Source organism: Sorex araneus, chromosome 1, assembly GCF_027595985.1.
Source record: "Sorex araneus isolate mSorAra2 chromosome 1, mSorAra2.pri, whole genome shotgun sequence".
In the NCBI taxonomy this organism is placed as follows: Eukaryota; Metazoa; Chordata; class Mammalia; order Eulipotyphla; family Soricidae; genus Sorex; species Sorex araneus.
In genome coordinates, this window is record NC_073302.1 from 266,327,152 (window position 1) to 266,347,798 (window position 20,647).

The following is a 20,647-nucleotide window of genomic DNA, read 5'->3' on the forward strand; positions in this document are numbered from 1 at the left end:
TGTAAATAGCCTGGGAACAATGGTCCATATTATAAGGATGGACAGTGGATCACTCCCCAGGGAAATGAAAATGTTCATTTAACAGTATGAATGGCACACCATTCTGGAAAATGACTGACATATCAGCAGTGTTAAGCATTCGACTTGTGATTGATTGAGATTCAACTTCGGCAAACCTGACATTTCTTTTCAATGTGTAGGCTTCTTGTAATACAGAAGAGTTTAGAAGTATATTTTAGAGCTTCAATATTATACTCTAAAGCAGATTTTGCCTTTCTATACAATTTCAGGCAACTTTTTATGTAAGTTAACAAAATATCAAATAGATTCTGGCAAGTTAAAATCTTGAGCGCAAAGTTCAGGATACTGCTATAGAATAAAGTGAGAGAGGAGGATGGACATACTCCCTGCCATGACATAATGACACACATTCTGCAGCATGTAGAACCTAGCCATTGACTTAAGAGACATTCTGCAACCACCAACTCTACCCCACTACCTTGCATGACTGATAGAGCCGGAGCAATTCTGGAAGAATAGACTTGTAAAATTGTTCATGAGGCTTAGCAAACAAAATAATTGCCAGTAATGTGTTTAAAATGCACATTCTTATTATCCCCTCTAAAATAGCTGGTTTAGTAGGTCAATAATAGGGTACACTAAATTGGTGTGAATAAAACTAAACTTATCAATTTAAAGTTATTTTGCACTTTTAAGGTTCATAAAATTCCTAATATTTTCCTCACTCCTGCTCTCCTACTAACATTTTGCATAAATAACGTGATTTTATATTAGATTATTATTAATATACATAGTTTATTTGGCCTGGCTGTCTTCCCCGGGGCCCCTTAGCGGGGCTGGGATCCAGTTTCCCTCCCTGCCCCAAGTAGAACTCCTGTGGCCGAGGACCTCTGGAGCCTAGCCATAGCCATGCTCAGGCCCCTCTCCACACGTTTGGACAAGTCTCACACATGAAGGAATCTGCAGAGGAACCAGGTGTGTGGGACCCGGGGCTGGAACCTCCATGCCTGCTCGGATCAGGACTGGGCCTCTTCTGCCCAGGTTCCACATTTTCCAGTAACTCGGCGGCCACAATCAGGGACTGCCCTCGGCAGTCCCACCAACGGGCCACATCCAGAGACTTAAAACCAAGCTCCGGGAAGCGTGACATCTTTTAGCCTAGGTTTCCCTCTGGGAGAACTTGACAAGCTACCGAGAGTTTCCTGCCTACATGGGAGAGACTCACAAACTCCCCCATGGCGTATTCATATGCCAAAACCAGTAACAATGATGGGTCTCATTCCCATGACCCTGAAAGAGCCTCCAATGTGGCACCATTGGAAAGGACGAGTAAAGAGAGGCTTCTAAAATCTCAGGGCTAGGATGAATGGAGATGTAACTGAGACCGCTTGAGAAATTCAAGGATCAACGGAATGATGATGATGATGATGATGATTTGGATTTAATATCTTTATTTATATATTTTTTTCTGTATGATGTTTAAAGCATTTACTTCTTTCTGTTTAGTTGTCTCCAGTCTCTGGGGATCTATTTTTAATTAAAATCCACATACATAACACACACAAATGTATATATCAGTTGGCTTGCAGTGAAAATTATGAGGCACCTTTATTGTCACTAATATTTACAAATCTATTTTAAAAAATTGTTAAAATTTTAAAGGGGATATCTGAAAGAATTTGGAAATAAGAGTGAAATACAAGCTACAGAGATTATTTTCAAGCCACTGATACTCTTTGACAATTTAGCAATAATCTTTGTTTCAATTTTACTTGTCAGATTTTATAAATGCTTTCATATGTTTTATATTTACCATTCACAAAGTTTAGCCAGTGAGTTGTAGACTGCAACTGCAAAATATCAGACTTCTAGATCCCAACCCAAGGCCATATATATGGAATCATAATCTACTTTTGTTTTGCGGCCTCACCTAGCAGTGTTCAAGAATCTCTCCTAAACTTGGGAGACTTTATGTAGTGCCAGGATTGAACCTGAATTATTCCAGTGCAAGGCATGTGCTTTACTCTCTCTCTACTGTACTACTCCTCAGGTTCCCAAATTGTTAACAATATCTGGAAGTTTTTCCAATGAAGTCTGAGAAGCAAAATATTTCAGAATCTGTCATAAGCAGAGACTGAGAGAAGGAATTCCCTGGAGTTCCTTGGAATTACTATTCAAGACGAGCGATCTTATCATTTATCTGGAAAGTTAAAGTTTCCACAGATATTTTACGCCACTTTTATTTTTATTTCCCAGTCTTTGGGGCATTGACTTAAAGCGGTGCTCAGTGGGTCCCAGAGGCTTTCTGACATTCACGACCAGGCAATGCTGTGATTCTGGTGCACAGGCAATTCTGGAAGCCATATTCAATGTTGATCTGCGTCCTTCAGATACCCCAGGGACAAAGTGATGTTGGTGTTGAGCCAAGTTAAGCTGTAGGAAAGGGATGTTTGTTAGTCTTTATTTCTCTGATTTTTCCCTTCCTTCTTTTTATCATTGGTTTGTTATTTTTTATTGACTCACTTGGTGATACACAGTCACAAAGTTGTTTATGATTGGATTTCAGTCATGTTATTTTTCAAAACCTGTCCCTTTACCAGTGTATGTTTCCCACAACCAATTTCCCCAATTTCTTTCCTGCTCCCTGATGCCTCTATGCCAAACACTTTTCCTTTCTCTCTCTCTCTCCTTTACACTTTCTCTCTCTCTCTCTCTCTCTCTCTCTCTCTCTCTCTCTCCCTCTCTCTCTCTCTCTCTTTCACCTTTTGGGCAATATGGTGGTTTAATTTCTTTAATATGCTTTTCCAAGATATTATTCACACCACATTGGTGATATTTGCTGAATGGGTTGTCATGTTGTCCCACATACACTGATGTTACGTTTTTGGCATTTTGATATGATGGGTACACTACTCATAACATTTTATGAGTTGACTTAGATTGTTCATATGAAGTTGACTTTGCACCAAGTCTTTTATACATCTTACCTATTTCTCAATGTTTTATACCTATGTGCATCTCAAATTTATTACTGACTTTCTGGATAAGCTTAGGCATGCGATTATCATTTCTACATCTTAATTTCCAACTATAAAAGAGATAGCCTAACATTTTCATGGAATCTTACCTCTAAAATGGAATCTTCAATAGAATTGGATTTATAGCACAAATATAGCAAAATTGAGAAATGGTAACTGTGTGAGTTGTCTAAAATCAACAGTCCATTACTAGGTAGGAAAAAAAAACCTCATATCTCTGATCTCTTAACTATAGCTCCAAGCTATTCCCAGAGGCCCTTTCTTCATTGAATTGTATAATCATATTTTCTCAGAGGAAAGGGATATCTTATTGTTCCTATGTCTTTGTCTTTGTCTCTATATGAGGTTATCATTCCTCCAACTTTGATCTTTTCATATCTTTCATCTGCCTTCAGAAATGTTTTATTTAATAAATAATAGTAATGATATCAAAACAGTTTATATGATACCTTGTTCATATGGTTGAACTTTCTAGTTGTTTTCACTTACTCTCAGATCTTGAGTATTTTTGCTTCAATATGCACTTGCTCATCATTCCATTTTTTCCCTCTTCCTTAAATATCTTATCTTCTCATTGATATCACAAACAAGTTACACATTTACAAAATCAACTATCTTTTTGCTCTCCTGAACCTTCAGCTTTCCTTAGTAAACAAAATGTCCTCCTTTTTTTTTTACAACTATGATCTTTTTGTCATTTCTAACACCCCTTTATACTTGTATCTTTGTTCACCTCTTCTTCATATGGACTGATTATTCTCTACTGCTGTTACAAATGCCAGGATCCACCCCACTGCAATATTTGTTACTTTAGATTGCTATGATTGTCTTGCAACAAGTGGTTTTAGTTTGTGTGCCTGGTATCAAATTTGGATTTTTTTCCTAGGTTTTCCTTAGCTCAGTGGAAGTGAATTTAAACCTTTAAATATTTTTCCCTTTTCTAGTTGGCCTTGTATTAAGCTTTGTGAATATAAGAGAGTGGATTGATATGTTGTAAGATAAATTTATTTTCTTCCTGAACCCAGTGCTTACTGGGCTGTCTACTGTAATACTAGCACTTCTCCACATTCCAATTTCTACAGTATGTTCAACTGTCCTGGTATCCAATCAAGTGGCATAGCATGAACATCTTCAGTATCAGTGCTCCTCCTATCCCTATGATACGTGGCGAATCAGCAGCATCCGCAAATCAGTAACTCCTGCCAGCAATTCTCTTCAGTGTTTTTGCATTGAAGTGCCTCTGGTAAGTCAACTGTATGTGAACACCATAGGGGCACACTTCTGGAAAAATTTTCACATCTAGACTTATTTGAGACAGTGAGCCAAAGCTGTGTTTTGTTCATCAAAATCGTGGTCTCTTCATAGAAGAGAATAGTTGTTCTTCATATCTGCTTTTTCTGTATACTTTAGCATTTGTTTTATTTCTTCATCAATTTCTGTAAAAACTTTTCCTTGTTCTTTTGGGAGCCATACCAGCTGTGCTCAGGAATTTCTTCTCATTCTGTTTTCAGGGCTCACTCTCAGGGGCTCAGGGAACTGTATATAATGCTAGGGATCAAACCTAGGTTGCCACATGGAAGGAAAATATTCTATGATGTGCTTTCCTTCTGTTCCTAAATTACTAATTCTTTGCATTAACCATTAGTTATATAATACCTAATAACTGATTAATTAGTGAGTAATACAATTAGTGAGTTATTACTAATAACTAATTACTAATAACAGGAAGGGAAAAATTCACTGAGTACTCTCTCCCATTCTTTCCAGAAATAATAATTTTCCCCATGTCAGAAAATCAGTTTCTTTTCAAAGAATACTCCTTGGAAAAATATCTTACATGCTACTAATTACATTAGGACATGAACTCAGATGGAAGACGGAAGTAAACAGAAGAGAAAAAGGCAAAAGTAGTAGGATAATAAGGTTATTACTAAGCTAGAGGCGTGTGTTATTATTGAACCTAATTGATAGATGGATTACATTGGATCACCTCTGAGATTCTGTATGAACTAATGGAAGTTCATTTTGAGGAGAAAGGAAAAAGAATTTATCTGCTGACTCTGACCTACATTGATCATAATTACAACCCATACTGCATTAAGTCTCACCGACTTGCAGTTTGTCTGTGTAAGAATGCTAAGATGATTACTACCATATCTCACAGAACAGTGTCAAAAAGGTTGTCTTAAGCAAATGGAAAAAGCTAAAAGGTGTGAACAGGAGATGCAGCACCTATTCATGATGGGCAGAGTTCAACAGTACTGTAAACTGTGTGCACAGAAAATAGAGGCATGGGTGAAAACGAGGGTGAGCTAAAATGACATAAAACTTAGAGCATCTGAGAATGTATACAAAGTGTACCTGACATGGGATTTTTACCTTTGCCAGTGATCTGAACTACTTTCTACATGCATATGAAACTAGAATCTTTATTCCTAGCCCTGCTTATCTTCCTGAGAACCAGTAAAACTTCGACATTCTTAGTTAACCTACACACATGCATTGCTTTCATGTGCCTTCAATTGAGCATAAGCAAAACAGTAACATTTTCAAAGCATACTCTGCCTGATGTCTTCTCTCTTAGCCAAATGGATTAGCATTCAGTCTGATAGTCCTCCAAGATGGAAGCTTTGATTCTCCCTTGGATCATGATAACTCTGACTCACTGAATTACTCACCAATCTTTTTGCGTTTTTCTTAAAAATGTCTCTCAGGTCTGATTTCTATTCTTATCTTCCCTGTCATGGCCGTTTTCCCAGTCTGTCCTCATCATTCTTTCAAATTATTGCAGCAGTCTCCTGTCAGAGTCCCTCTCTAATCCCTTCAACTTGATGATTATCTTTTAAAAAATGATTCTGCTACTTCTCTACATTAAAACCACCCTTGGCTGGCCACTTACCACAAAATAAGACTCCAGTTCCTGAGCATGGCATGATATATTCACAGTGTGTACCCGACTGTCCATTCCTAAGATGGACTCAATTTTGTCTCTATTCATTGTACCCTTTAAGTCATGTTATCTTCATATACTAAACTCCATATCCCAATCCTGCTGATATGTGAAATGTATATGTATTTTTTAATTATGAAGTATTTTTTTCAAATTTCTGAGTATGGAAACATTCTTCCCCACCCCCACTGCTAATATAGGGGAAACAGATCTCTCCCTTTCATAAAAGTCAAACTAAATGCTTCCTCTGTCATAACTTTAGTACAAATTAAATGTTTCCCTCTACTTTTTCTTCTGACTTTCCACAGTATATTTTTCACAGTATATTATTAAAATGTATTTTACACCTATATTACATACTATACACACAGTGATTTTCTCAAAAGCTGGGACCATGTATTATTTATTCTCATACCACCAGCACTCAGCATAGTACTTGTGCATAAAATACCCTATAAATATCTTTTGAATTGAACTTAAATAAATTCATAGGTGTATAAGTATATATGTATAGTATTGTGATCAGCAAAGCAGCTATATCGTATGATATACATCTAATTTTATACATAAAGATTCTGTGCTGATGCCATAGACACTTTGTCAACCATCCAAACTGAAGCAGAAAATTTTGCCAATGAGCAACAGCTGAGCATGTTGACAGTTTATTTTAGTACATTATATGGCACTCAACCAAAATTGAACAGAAGAAAAAATGGAAAGAAAATGACTATTTTCTAGACCTCCATCACTGTATGTAGGACTAAATGGATTTCATGACGTTCATGTGCCTTGGTTTGCATCAGACCTTATGTGTAAATCAAATTGATAGTCCTAAGTTGCTTGCCTGGATTGTCATTCTAAGGACTGCAGTCATACAATGCTATATTATTGTAGACTGCATCACAGGATAGTGTATACATTATAGTCATCTCACAGGGAATTACCACTTACAAAAGGATGGAACACACCCTAAATTATAATGGCCTCATCACTTGCACCAGCTTTAGTGTAAGTAACCCTTTTAGCAACCATGTTATTGCCTCTGGGATGATTAGAAGAAAGGTAGTAATTCATTTCAAGGCTAAAATGTTTTCCAAGAAAAAAAAATATGTTATTTTAAGATCTTTGAGATTAACTTAAAAATTTACAGAACAATGCTTGGGAATGTTCTCCTGTTACAGTGTAATGGTTTTATGTGTGATGCTAAAGTTGAAGTTAAATTTCAGATTGATCTATATTAAGAAACTTGATTTATTGAGTCTCAATACTATTTATAAAAGTCTGAAGCTTTCTGCTTTTCTACAAGTTTTATATTTCTTTGGTACCCCCAAAGTACTAAAATATTATTTTCACTTAATATTAGTTAAGTGAATAGCTAATTTATCTCATTTATCTAACATAAAAACAATTTATCAAACAGAAAAACAATTTTTCCTTATACATAGTTTATTTAGTAACAGACTATGTAAATACTTAAGATCCTCATTTTTCTTTCTTCACTTTAAAAGGACAAAGTGTAGAGTGAAATTTGTAGTCTGTATTTAGCAAGCACATAAGTCTTTATACACTGAATATTTTATACAAAACCTCATCCTAAATTCATCTTAATTTCTTACCTTTACTGTTACTCTGTCTCTATCTCCGATTAATTTAATCTATTTTATCATGTCACCATACCTATCTTTTAAAAACTAGATTGATTCATTTTTAAGAACAAGGAGAGGTATTAATAAATAAATGTAGAAATAAAACCATTCCTCATAATGAATTGCATAAGTTTAACTCTTGTCCCTGACTGGATATTTGCTGGGCTTCATAGATCAGAACCACATAAAAGGCACAACAGATACTCTACTCTCCTGACTTTTAATGTGTCATCATCACCTTGGAAAGCACATCTTTAAATTTTTAATCCAATCATTCCTTTGCCCCAAGACTGGAAATTCAGATTTAAATCTCATAAAGTGCTCTTTTATCAGTAGTGTTAAGACATCTCTATAAATGTATTTGATGTTGGCATCATTTTAACAAAATTTGTATTTGAAAAAATAAGATAAATCAAATTTTCAAAGTTGAAAAAGAGGGTGGTGTAAACATGTACATGTATATTTATGATAGAAAGATAAATACATTAATAAATACATGGATAGAAACAAAATCAAAAGATAACGTGAAAAAAAAACGGCATAGAAGGCAGATGTTAAATGTCAAATAACATTTTGGCTTGGCAAATAAAAAGAAATGTATACCAGAAACATGTTGGGTGGGGTGAGGGAGTGGAAGAATAGCTGGAGAGATTGTACAGCTGGTCAGGCTCTTGCTTGCTTTTGGCAGAATGGGGCCATCTTCAGGATCTCCTATATTCGCTGTCCCCCTTCAGGAGTAGTTCCTGAGAGCAGATCCAGGAGCAAGATCTCAGCCCTGCCAAGTGGGCCCAAAACAAACAAACAAACAAAACAAAACAAAACAAGGAAAGAAGGAAAGAAAGAAGTATTTGGGGTTTGTAGATAAAGCTATTTCAGGTTCGTCCTCCCCTCCCCCACCCTATCCCCCTCCCCCAATAGGGCATTGTAGTTTGCAATATAGATATTGAAAGATTGTCAGGAATATCCCTTTACCTACTTTTTCTACATTTAACACTCAATTCTTGTCCAGCATGATCATTCCTAGGTATTTTTGTCATATGTCATACTGGAGAGAGAGAAAGAGACAGAGAGACAGACAGAGAGAAGAAAAGCTCCTGCCATAGAGACAGGCAGCGGTAGGGAATGGGAGTGATGGGAGGGAACTTGGGGACAGCGATGCTGAGGAATGGGACACTGGTGGAGGAACAGGTGTTGGAACACAATATGAATGAAACCTAATCACGAATGGCTTTATAAGGATCTATGCCACAGTGATTCAATTAAAAAGAAAAACATGTTTCTGGAAAAACTCATTTTCTCTCTTTTAAGGAATTCACCATAAGTAGTTATCATATTTGAACATTTATTATATTAAAATTATAAGAATAATTCTGTATTCTGTAATTCTGTAATTAATTCTGTAATCTATAAAAATCCTGAGATATTTAAAACATCTTAGGATAACTATATGATGCTAATATGGATATTTTCTGTTTCTGGGATTAAAAAATTGAGATTTATTTGGAAGGAACTGAGCCTAGATGGAAACTCACATCCTTTTACTCTCAAATTTGTGTGTGTATTTAATAGTGTTCTATTGTGCTTTTTAAAGCATATTAAATTTTTCCTGGTTAATTCCTGGGCAATGCAAGCATGTCTATTTTACTTCTATGCTAACATCAAGCACTATTTCACCAAACACTACATAGTTATTATATGTCATATATTATACACATCTATCTATCTAAAAGTTAATAGACAGAGTGAATTTGAACAGATTATTTTCATGAATTTTGGAAAACATAGGCAAACTTGAGAGTGAATAAGGTCAGTTATTATTAAGGTTTTCCAGATTAAAATATTCTGAGTTGTTATTTAAATAAATGGCATGGGTAGTTTTTTGAGATTAATGGTGCATAAGCCCTGATTCATTTGTTCCTAGATTCATTAACCCCTGCTCCACTGATTTTTACTTAGTATTTCTAACAAGAGAGAATTACACCTTTGAAAGCAATGATGCATGAAAGCTGGTATTTCTTAGAGTAAAACAGCATCATTTCAGTTTGTTGTATTTTCCCCTAAACATCCTATATCTGTGGATTGTGGAATGAATTTGGTTTTATAAACTTTATACTAATTATAAATAGTTTATTTCATTTGAAAACATTTAGCAAGGAATTATCATACACGTTGAGTATTTGGTGTCTTTACATGTAAAAGAGTTTTGTATATTAAGGGTGTCAATTTAGTATTTTAATTCTCTACTTGTCTGTTTAAATTTTCACTAATTTGTGTATTACTTTGAAGTATAAATTAAAAACATTTTATAATAGTCCTTTAAAAATAAATTAACTTTGCAAAGTTTTAATATTAAAACTATGTACACAGAGTACTGGAATTGAAGTGGTCCCACATTTTCAACTTTATCTGACAGCTTTCCTGAAAGTGCGAAGGTAATAACATTACTCAATTTGGGCATATTCCTTTATAATATGTAATCAACTGAGTTTTGAATTATATAACTTATGTTAGGTTTATGAATGTTCCAGTTGTGCTGGAAATAATCTATAAAAACAGAAACACAACTGCGTACATGGAAAATGTTATATAGAAACGGAGGCATAGATAATCAGAGCAAGTTACTAACACAAGATCCAAACTTACATTCCAGTTTCAAACACCTACCAACAATTAAATATGAATATACTATCATATTTTGGAAACATTATTGTTGCTAATTCTCTTACAGCAATTAGAGTAGATTCTCAAATTTACTAAGGTTAGAAAGTATCTTGTAGACCTCAAATATCTCTAGAATCCTTCTCAAGTTTGAAAATTGGTCAATATAGCTATCGTGGTTTTGAGTGTTTTCAATTTAAATGCACAACATTTTTATCACTATCAGAAGAGTGTTATTTTTCTTTTTTAACAATAAGGAATGAACCACAATAAGAGGAAGGAATCAGGTGTATGAATAGGTAATCTATTTGCCCCAAAGTTTTGTTTTAGTCACCATGATTCATAATTTTACATTACTGCCAACAATAGGGTTTCATGTATTCAACATTCCAACACCACACCACCAGAGTGTTCCTTTCCCTCTGCTAAGGTCTCAAAACCCTACTCTCTCCCACATGCATCTCACCTCTACAATAAGCTCAGTTCTGTAGACCATTCTTAGATTTTTTTTACGTTCCATCATTCATTATTCTTTTACTGTGGTTCTTTAGATCTGTATATGAGAAAGATAACTCTGCATCTCTCTCTTTCTGATTTCACTCATCATGGTATCCTCTAGTTCCATCCACATAGCTAGTTATCCACAATTTAGAGAAGGTAAATCACAGAACTTAGGATTCTAAAGTAGGGTCCAAATTCTAAAGCACACAACTCTCATCTCTACTGCATATTTACTTTCCTATATTTCAGAAACAATGTATTTTTTGTAAATATAAATTGTATAGATCAGAAAAATTATGTATTCATACCTTTTTGTACAAAATACCTTTTGTATTTTGTTACTGAAATATAATTTTAAAAGTTATAACTCTTAGGAGTTAAACTTTTAAGATTTACAACTCTTTGATGAACTTATTGTGAAACTTACAACCCATTCATTCATTCTTGCTTACTCCAATAGCAAAAAAGTGTCTTTGTTTTGTAGTTCTATATTAAGATTACCTTGAAATATGAAAGAACTCTATTTCTCAAAAGAGTATAGAAATCTATGGAAAAAGCAGTAATGTCATTTTGGCAGTGTATCATCCTGAATCAGAAACTAAAGCATGCAAACTGAAATTGATTTGTAACAGGTACCTTATTAGAAGCAAACATCAAGAAAACTAGAATCAATGTTGAAACAAAAATTTGTCTTGTAAGCAATCCTGAGTGAAATGTGTTGACACAGCATCACATTCTGTAGCCCCATTTTTGCATGCTTTTCAAAGCACAGCTATCTCAGGCTGAGGGAGATGAATAATTGACTGATCACTGCATAATTCAACATAGTGTTGTAAAAATTCAAGGTCTGGCAAATTTGAAGCTTTTCTTTTTTATTGAGACTGAGGTTAAAGTTTCAATCAACCTTGAAGAAACATTTAAATAGCACAAGGATATATGATTTATTAAAGTGCATATTATTCTTTCTTATATTCCCTCCTTCTTCATTAAGCTACTTCACATAATGCACATATAAAGTTAAAAGACTATAAGGTTTAGTAGAGTCCTGCCTGCAGTGACTTCAAAAGCACTAACATCAATGTCTAAGGACACTAATCAAGCATAAAAGCTCAAATAAGTAGTTTTCTATAAATTGAGTTATAGTTACCCTATATTTTTATTTACATTATTTTTTACTTTTATAAAGATGTGGGGAGTAAAAATTCTTGAAAATAGGCTGGCAATTTTATCTAATATAGTCCTTAATGTTTTACAAAAAGTAGTACATAGAAAAATCTGCAACAAATTTTCCAATAAAATTATCATTATATTTGAGGAACTTTATTTCACAGCCCTTGGAAAAGATAAAATTCTTTCAACAATAAAAGAATAGTGCTAAATTTTAGAATGGGAAAAGAAACAGACACTTTTTAAAAAAAAATTAAAATTGATGGTGACATTGAAAATCACCATCTTTCATTAATATTACAAATTTTTATAAAGAATGCATCTTTTATTTCAAATTGTAAAAAATTACCAATTTAGTTTATTGAAATAAATGTTCAGGAAAATATTCCTCTACATACATTCCATATTAAAATCTAATAACTAATTTATTACATGAATTTGCAATGTTATAGGTAGTTTCAAAATAAATAACACAGTTGGAAATTATACTTGGTAATATCTTTTGGAAAAATCTTTACATAAATATGTCACTTGTTTTGACAAAAAGTATTTTGGGTACAATAAGTTTCTGATATGAAAAAGTTGTGTTCATCTGCTCAATATGTCTTTTGAATGTTTTATATATAAACTTCAATGTATATTTGGAGAAGCAGGATAAATAGAAAGTGGTATTGTAAAAGAGAATGATAGATTTTACAAAGAGACTTCTCATAAAATAATATGTACTCTAATCTTAAAACACCTGAACAATTTGGTTTTATATTATATACATAAAATAGGGTAAGAAACTCAACATAATTCACTAACACAAAATCAAAATGTAATTATTACACAAAGCAAGACATAATTAACAAACATGATGCTCTTTCTAAAAATCTATCAGTCTCAATGTACAATAAAATTTACCACATAAGACAATTAAGAAAACAATGTTCTATGTATCTTTATTTCTAAAATGTTACTCAAATCCTAAGTGGGAAAGGATATATCAGGAATGTAGAGAATAATGTTTTGATAAAGCATAAAAATCTATTCAATAAATTGTGAAATTTGGAGAAAATATTGGTAAAGAAGTCGTGGCTACGAAATGTTAAATCTCATAAACAGCATCATGCATTTAGATCTAAATTTAAAGCACTCTTCTTTGTCTAACATACACACAAAACTTCCTTTTAAACATATAAGGTCGAAACCATAAAATCACGAGTTTGTACATGGTTTTTAAACAACTTTGGTAACATGGATTACTAGGAATCATCTAAAACATTTTTGTCCTGAAATTTACTCAGCAGTTCCTTGGGCTGTCTAATGAACTAAAAGAATTCTCATTATTGTTAGGTGCACAGGAGAGTAGGCTGCATGGCACACACTGTTGATTTGATACCCTCTATGATGACAGTCTATGGTTCACCAGCTTGGTTAAACAGCACATCAGAAGCAGTGATGGGTGATCAATCTCATTCCCCGTAGTATTGCTCCCCAAAGAGTCATTATTGAGGATAAAATGATGAAAGGCTATCAGAGGAAATCATTGGGTCTATGACTTAAAAAAATTTAAAAATTAAATGAATGAGTCTGGGTAAAGTGCATTTTTAAAACCTTTTTAAAAGGGAAATAGAGCAACTGACTGCTATCTTGGAAGTGATATTTTAGTTTCATACTTACTAGTACATAGCAATGTCAGACACTAAATCGCAACATATTATATTGGCACATTTAGAGAAAACTTCCAAAATATTATGATACCTTAAATAACAAGTTAAAATAAGTATATAGATGTCAGAATATTGACTTTATATCCAGCAGTCAATATCTATTAATTGAATACTAAATTTTGGCTAATAAATATTACTCAAGATTAATATGCAAATTTTCGTTCTGCTATTGTTTATTATTGGTAAATCAACAATGTCACTAGAATGAAAAAACAATCTAAAACTTGAAGTTATTTCTAAAGAAATCTGATTAAAATAAGTCAAATTATAATATATTTCTCTTAGGATTACACAGACTGTGAATGTTATTAAGTCAAGTGAGTTATAGAAACTGGAACTAATTTTATTCCTATGTGAATTTCCCTTATAAGAATTTTATTGTTATACAAATCAGATAAAAAATTGTGGAGAATGTTGTCATTTCAAAAAATAGTTTTTGTGATAATATATAATAATTTTATGCTTGAAATATTTCAGGTACTTGATAACAACTTTACATTAGACATGCTTAACAGTTAGAGACAGCTTATCTACTTGTTTTTCACATTTTCTGCAACAACTAGAATGTGTAAATGTGTCATATTTAAACAATTATAAAGCTGGATCCAGGATTAGATTAATTTGGTAGTTAGGTTATTCCATCTTTTGATAATACTCTTTATCAAAATTATGACATGTCATCTTGACCTTCTTATATGACAAAATGTCTGTAGAAATTCAGACACAAAATTCAGATAGAATAATACACAGTAAGAAAAATGAATCTTTGCAAAGGGTCTCTTGCAATATCCCTCTATGAATGCATTTTTGCAACATTTTTATCTCTATAATCACCTAAACTGAGAAGACAAACGTTATGATCAGTTAATTTAAATATGATTCTGCTCTAGCTAGAGACAGACTAGACAACCTCTCCTAAAGGACCATATAATATAGAAAAGTGTATCCTTATTGGATTTATACTGGTACACACTCAAAAAAAAAAAAGGAAAGAGTAAACAGTTGCTGTATATATAAAGAAAAGTAGCACATGAATTAAGAAACCATATTGCCATTCTAATAGACAGTATGGTGCAGTAACATTGTAAACCTATGACATTAACAGTGATCTGCTCTAAATCAATAAACCTTAGTAATAAAAAATATAAAATAATTTTTTTAAATTCCACTTTTATCAGTTATAGGACTATAGCTGGAAAATTTTCTTAACACAAGTTCTTATGTATGTAATGGAAAATCTATATCAATAAACTCTCTCTTTGAGTAATGCGAAGATTTTAAAACTCTCAGAAAAGGGCCTGAAACACATGAAAATATCCATGTGTGTTAAAATCAAATATAGAGGTTAAATTTTCTATCATAATGGTTCCTGATTTCTATTTTAGTAGGTTAAAAAAAAAAGCTTTGAGCTCATCATTCCATCCTAGCAAATAAAATAGCTAAATAACTTGAAAAATAAACATTTTTTTAAGGTACGTTAAAGATGAGAAGACACAGAACAAAGCACAGAAAATTGGAGATTGACAGAATAGACAATCACAATTTTCTGTGTCAGAAAACCCTGAACAGAAGTCAATGAAGGAACTGAAAGTGGAAGAAATCGAGAAAACCTGAACAAAAACTAGACCCTCTGACTTCTGAGTGTCTGCAGTATCTGACTCCTGATCAATCTCACCAGCCCAATATGTTGTTTAAACATGATTAGTTTATTTAATTAAGCAAATATGTGGTTTTAAATCATCCAATATTTAATTAATTTAAACAAGTTAGCTGATAGATACTTATTTAATATTTTACTTACATATGTTTAATGTTTCACGTATCTTTGTGTTATTTTCTATCTAATTTATTGTGAACTGAGATCAGACATTGTATAATTTCTATTTTAGAAATTTGAGAAAATGTTCTTTATGACTCCAGATATCATGTAATATAGCTTTGTGATTTTTTAGTGTAAGTTCATGAAGAATATGTACTCTGCTCTTACACTAAAGTATCGATAGATCCAATTATATCCAATGCCAAGTATATGCCATGTTTTTACTGATTTTATGCCTGCAGGATTTGTTCATTTCTTCTCTTTCTCCTTCCCCATCTTCTTCCCCTTCCTGAATTATAGGGGAAAAGAAATAAAACACATCAGAGACCAATAAAATCAGAAACAGGAAATCAATAGAGAAAATTTAACAAAATTAAAACTAGTTCACTGAAAAGTTCAATAAAATTGAAATATCTATAGTGATAATAACAGAGAGAGGAAAGAGAGAGGACAGAGAGATTGAAATTACTAATGTAAAGAATACAGGATATGGCTGCAGATCCTACGGACACTATAGAAATAAAGAAATATAATAAGTATGCATCAATAATTCTTTTTTTTTTCATTTTTGGGTCACACCAGGCGATGCTCAGGGTCATTCCTGGATCATGCACTGGGGAATTACTCCTGGTGGTGCTCGGGAGAACTTATGGGATGCCAGGGATCGAACCCAGTTTGGCCGCATGCAAGGCAAATGCCCTACCCGCTGTACTATCACTCTGGCCCCTGCAACAATAATTCCTATAAGGTAAATGATACAGACCACTTCTTGAGAGACAAAAATCTATCCAAAGCACTCAAGAAAAGTTTTCTAGTACCAACTTCAGATAAAATTGCCACAAAGAAAAAGAATCCAAAGGGAGTACAGAGAATGCAGAAAAATAGTGTCGCATAAACACTCTACACATATGAGTAAATTTAACTCTATAATGTACAAAAAAGCACTATACACCAGGACCAAGTAAAGCATCCCAGATGCAACTATCTAGATAGGTTGCAAAGTTTGTAATTCAATCCCTATGACAATATCACAGAGATAATAAAATGATCAGGATAAGAAAGGGAAGAATATGTTAGCAGGGGATTTTTATGATAAAATACTTTATGATGGTGTGGCTGGAGCAATTGCACAGTGGGTAGGGCATTTGCCTTGCACTCGGCCGACGCGGGTTTTATTCCCACCATCTGATATGGTCCCCTGAGTACCACCAGGATGAATTCCTGAGTGTAAAGCCAGCAGTAACCCCTGAGGATCCCAGTAACCCCTAAAAGAAAAATAAAAAAAACTTTATGATACTATACTGGTATATACATATATATTTCTGTATAGCCTTTGAATGAAGTGATAGCACAGCGGGTAGGGTGTTTGTATTGCACACAGCCAACCTGGGTTTGATTCCTCCGGCCCTCTCAGAGAGCCCGGCAAGCTACTGAGAGTATCCTGCCTGCACAGCAGAGCCTGACAAGCTACCCGTGGCATATTCAATATGCCAAAAACAGTAACAACAAGTCTCACAATGGAGACACTACTGGTGCCCACTCAAGCAAATGGATGAACAATGGAATGACAGTGCCACAGTGCTACAGCCTTTGAATATACAGTACCAAAGGTATGGATCTGGAGAGTTTATCATTCTGAGTGAAAGTTAGCCAAAAAAGGGGCAGATAAAGAATGATCTCGCTCAGCTCTTGGCTATAGAAAGATTTACTAAGAACCCTGAGAACTGTTTCGATGAACTGATCTTACCACAATGCAGGTAGAAACATCACTTGTGGAACTGGGATGACAGTAGTGGAAGGAAGTGGAAACTATAGTGAATGGTGTGGTGTTTCAACATTATTCACCAAATCCTACCATAATGCTGTTGTAAGTCACAGTGCCTAAAATTTAAAAATAAATAAATAACAATTTAAAAGTAATAAACCCTAAAGTAAATATTAACTTTAAGTGATAATGATGCACAATGTAGAGCATTAAATGGGCCATCCTATTGTGTTGTTTATAGTTGGGGAATCGATGTACAAATAGGGCTAGGCATATATGAGAAGAGGATGTTTTAGGGAAATTGCTTTTGTCCCATTTAGAAAAGAGTCTAAAACTTCAAAAAGTGTATGTGAAGCACATACACATATTCTCATGATCTGAGTTATATGATAACCCTTGAATGATACTGTAATATCGCATAAAAGCTTATTCAAGATCTTTAGACTAATATAAACAAGATGCATCACTCAGCAAGTCATTATGTATTACAGTCAGATTTATTATCCTTTATGAACTTAACTAGGGTGTTAGAAAATATGACTTAATTTGAGTCACTAAATTTAGCAGTGCAACAATCACGGTACATTTTTATTACACTTACTTTAAGTTAGAAAGTCCAACTCACTTTCACTTACTGAAAACACTGAGGTAGTAACACTGAGACTGGGACCACTTCATGAAGCCAAGATAGAGCAAGATGGCATAACAAAGGAAATGAATCTTCTCGAAGTTCTATGTAGTAACGTTCAAGATCAAGATACTGGAAGTTTAGATAGCTCCTGAGATCTCTCACCTTTGCTTAATTTATATAGCTATTTTTTCCTCTGTGTCCTCAACTGGCCTTTTCTCAATACTCCTGCATCCCCAGTATCTCTCTCCTCTATGAACACCAGTTGTAGTTAACTAGAATCAACTATATACTATCATCATCATCATCATCATCATCATCATCATCATCATCATCATCATCATCATCCCGTTGATCGTCAAATTTCTCGAGCGATCTCAGTAACGTCTCCATTCGTCCAAGCTCTGAGATTTTAGAAGCCTCTCTCTACTCGTCCTTCCAACGATGCCGTACTGGAGGCTCTTACAGGGTCAGAGGAATGAGACCCAGCTTGTTACTGGTTTTGGCATATTAATACACCATGGGGACCTTGCCAGGCTCTTCCATGTGGGCAGGAAACTCCCAGTAGTTTGCCAGGTTCTCCCAGAGGGAGAGAAGTAGGCTATAAGACAACTCCTTCCAGGAGCTTGCTTTTAAGTCTCTAGATGCTGGCCCTTAACAGGATTAGAGGGCGCCGGGGGCAGTCCCTGGGTGTGACCGCCTAGCTATTGGGACATGGGAAATCTGGGCAGAGGAGGCCCAGTGCCGATCCGAGCAGCCTTGGAGGTCTCAGCCCCAGGTCCCACACACCTGGGTTCCTCTGCCGGTTCCTTCATGCGTGAGGCTCATCTGAACATGTGGAGAGGGCCCTTGAGCATGGCTCTGGCTAGGCTCCGGAGGTCTTCGGCTGCCCGGAGCTCTATTTGGGGTGGGGAGGGAAGCTGGAGCCCATCCCGTTCGAGGAGACCCGGGGGAAGACAGCCAGAGGCACGGGAAAGAGACTCTCTGCGTCACTCTCTTCCAGGAGCTGGCTTTTAAGTCTCTGGATGCTGGCCAATTACAGGGTGCCGGGGCAGTCCATGGGTGTGACCACCTAGGTACTAGGACATGGGAAATCTGGGCAGAGGAGGCCAGATTTCCGAGCAGCCTTGGAGGTCTCAGCCCTGGGTCCTACAAACAAACCTGGGTTCCTCTGCCAGTTCCTTCATGCATGAGGCTCTCATTTAGCCTTAGTTACCACTTTAAGGTCCCTATCTATGATTTTGTCACATCCTGAAGTATAGAGAATTAGAAATTCAATATATTGGTTGCCCTCAACCAAAACTTTAGTAAGTACGTCTAGTTTGATGCTTTTGGAGAAGTATTTCTAAAATATCCCAGGCAATATTAATGTAACCTAACTTCAGAAAGCACCTTCACAACAAAGAATTTTTAAAAGTTTTTAAAAAATTCCTCAAATAAGTCCATGGAGCAAAATAAAGTATCTAGAAAAATATAGATGAGCAACTTTGTTTAAAAACTGTAAATTCTACTGTACTATAAAATTTTTTTACTGACACATATTAAGCAGTTAATATTTTCAATGGAGAATATCTGTATACATAGAAGTTTAGAGATAAATAGTTTAAATAACCTTAGAAAGAACGAGAATTTTATAGAAATCTTTAATAAGGAAAAGGAAGTATTTCCCGAAATGTTTCAGGAGACTAGTAGAAACTTGATTCCCTAACTAGAAATAAATTACAATAAAGAAAATACATTCCATTAGTAAATTAGAAAATCCATTAGTAAAAGTAAAATTTTACTCATGACTGGAGACTTTTATGAAATATTAAACACTAGTCCCCAAATAAAAAAAATCCATAAAAAGAGTTTTAGATATTGTCCAATTTGAATTTATCCTAGATGCACAAAAGTTGTTTTATGTGAGAAAAAGAGCAATAAAATTAAGTGCTTTTTTTCAAAATGATAAACAAAATGACAAAGCTTTTGTGTTATCCTAATTGGTTTGTCCTTTCCACCTTGCTGCAGGGAGCTTAGGTTTATTGGGTTATTCCCATCACAGTGTTCTTATTCCTCTGTGTTTATTTGTAACCTCTTTCTTTGTGCTCTGTTAATTTGTAAATGTTTTTTTTTCCTCTTCTCCCTAAGCCCTTTTCAGAGTAAATTCAGAGCAGTGTCCTTTTTGTATGGACACAAGAAGACAGTTAATACTATGCTTTCGTAACTTGGGAATTAGTTGACTCTGAATTATATTTTCCTCCTGGACATCTGTTCTCTCAACTTAAGCCTCAGTTGCCCTTACTTCCTAGTACCCCAAAAGCAGGGTCCCGATGAGGAACTAGATGGGCCCAGGGCAAGCTGTGAGCTATGTGCTACCCTGGCATTGAAATGGACAGGGCCAAAGCGCCATAATACTTAACTATAAGTTAAAATCTTGGTCATGGACAAATTCTGTCACTTGTATCATTTGTCACTTGTCATCCTGTTGATCTTCGATTTGCTCAAGCAGGCGCCAGTAACATCTCCATTCGTCCCTGTCGCGTGCTAGTGTAGCCCAATGGTATCTGCTCACTCCAGGAATACAAAGAACCTCAAACCATTTATTTAGGGTTTTGACAAAGAAGTCTGACCATCTCGTAGGTGGGCAGTCACATGGTCTTTTGACATCCCATGGAATCCAGTCAGTAACAGCTCTAGTTCATCGGCCATCTCTAAATCGCATTACGTGTCCAGCCATCTGATTTTTGACATCTTGGC